At 62.7% G+C, this 2,334-nt stretch overlaps 1 pseudogene; it reads left to right on the top strand.

Moving 5' to 3' along the window:
- Window positions 1-1,053: 1,053 nt before the first annotated feature.
- LOC119281975 lies at window positions 1,054-2,090 on the top strand (annotated as a pseudogene).
- Window positions 2,091-2,334: the final 244 nt, after the last annotated feature.

Below are 2,334 nucleotides of genomic sequence, written 5' to 3'. Positions count from 1 at the left end.
GAGCATCTCCAACAGCCGCGCTAAACTAGCGCCGCGCCGCAAATTCATCGGTTTTAGCGCGCGCGCAACGCGGCGGGTCGCTCCAGCGGGCGCGCAATAACAGCGCGTGCGCTATACCGAGTTGGGCGCACTGTCGGAAACACCATCCCGTGCGGCGTATTTCGGGCGCCTGCTACAGCGCGCGGCACACTCGACCGCTCGCGCCGCACTCTCTTCTTTCCGCCTCCTACGCCCCGCGCGCGCAGGCGCCGACGCCGCCCATGGACGCGCACACCGGCACCCTGCTCTCCCCGCTGTACAACCGCGACCCCCTTCCCCCCCCCCACCGCCGCCGCCGCCGGAAACCCTAGCGGAAGATGCCGTTGAAGATCTTGCGAACACCGTCGGAGCTTCACGTGATGCGATGCGTGATGAGGATAGGGAGGAAGATTCATCTTCGGAGGCGGAAGAATCGTCTTCGGAAGATGAGGACGAAGACGAGGAAGATGTTTGATGTGTCTTTCATTTATATGTCTTGAACTTTACTTTGCATTTTGAACTTGGTTGGATGAACTTGTGGGTATGAACTTGTGGGCATGACTTGGTTGGAAGATGTTTGACAAATTTCACATGTTCATTGCATTTTGATAATTATTTCAAACCCATTTTGTAGCTAAGTCGCGCGCGCCGGGTGAGTCACGCGCGCTATATTTTTGTGCGCTGCTGGAGCGGCGCGCGCTGCATTATAGCGCGGCTGCTGGAGCCAGCGCTCGCGGCCGCGCTAAACCAGCCGAAGCGCACGCGGCAAATAGGTTTTTTGCGCGCGGCGCATAGCGCGGCTGTTGGAGATGCTCTCACGCAGGGACGCGGCCAACCGGAGCTAGCTAGCTCACGCGCACGCACACAACACACCACATCACACGCTGCATGCAGAGAAAAAAAGTGACTGATCCAGATAGAAATTCAGTCGACTGACCTGTAGTCAGTCCCTATAAATGACGTCCACTGGTTGCTGTGAGGACACCACAAGGCCAGTCAAGCTAGGATCAGCTCAAGCTCCGCACCAAAGAAACCATGGCGACCAGCAGCTCAGTAGTAGTACTGGCCGTCCTGGCCACCGTCGCCGCGCTGGTCTCCCCGGCCATGTCCCTACCCGTCTTCACCGGCGACGTCGGCGTTTCTCCGGGCTTCCGCGCCGCGTCGTGCCCGCAGCTCGACGGCATCGTGCGGTCGCCCGTGGTGGCGGCGCCGCAGCAGGAGGTGGCGGTGGCGGCGGGCCTGCTCCGGCTCTACTTCCACGACTCTTCCCGCAGGGCTGCGACGCCTCCATCCTCCTCAACACCACCTCCGCCCGCGAGACGGCGCTGCTCCCCAACCTCACCATCAGGTCGCGCGCCATGCAGCTCATCGAGTCCATCCGCGCCAGGGTGCATGCCACCTGCGGGTCCGTTGTGTCATGCGCCGACATCACCCTGCTCGCCACCCGCGACAGCATCATCGTGTCCGGCGGGCCCTGGTTCTCCGTGCCACAGGGCAACCTCGACAGCCTGGCCCCGGCGTCACAGAAGAATGTGTCCGACCTCACGTCGCCCACGATGGCAAGCGTGGCCGCGCTGGTGGAGTCCTTCCGCACCCGGGGCCTCGGCGACGTGGCCGACCTCGTGGCGCTCTCCGGCGCGCACACCATCGGGCGGTCGCACTGCGACAGCTTCGCCGACCGGTACCGGCGCGCGGACGACACCTTCTCGCGGAAGCTGGCGGCCAACTGCAGGAAGCACCCGGACCGGCTGCAGAACCTGGACGTGGTCACCCCCGACCTGTTCGACAACGGGTACTACAAGGCGCTGCGGTTCAAGCAGGGCGTGCGCACCTCAGACATGGCGCTCGTCAAGAATAAGACCACGGCGGCCATCGTGAAGCGGTTCGCCCAGAGCAAGCACGCCTTCTTTGGGCAGTTCGCCAGGTCCATGGAGAAGCTCGCCAGGGCGCCCAAGCTGGCGGGCAACGTGGGCGAGATCCGGCGCTTCAGCTGCTTCAGGACCAACGCCCAGCGCGCCGACGCCCTGGACGCTGCCGATGAGGAGGAGGAGGGCTTCGCCGCATCCGCCTGATGGCTCGGTCGAGTAGGTGCGTACGGTCGTTGTCGGCAAGCAGGCTCTGCCCGTGCGTTGTGTTAGCGTGCATGCGCGGTACGGCCGTAGCCAACCGAGTTTGAGTTCTCGACTTGCTTCTATTTTCTGCGTGCATGGTTTTTTTTGAAAGAAAGGGGGCTGCCCCACCTGCCCCATCCCCTTGTTAGAGTCTGAACCGAAATGGAGCTCTCCCGTTCGTTTGGATTTTGGGCCGTCGGATTGG

Source organism: Triticum dicoccoides, chromosome 3B, assembly GCF_002162155.2.
Source record: "Triticum dicoccoides isolate Atlit2015 ecotype Zavitan chromosome 3B, WEW_v2.0, whole genome shotgun sequence".
Lineage (NCBI taxonomy): Eukaryota > Viridiplantae > Streptophyta > Magnoliopsida > Poales > Poaceae > Triticum > Triticum dicoccoides.
This window is presented reverse-complemented; position numbering and strand designations above follow the sequence as displayed.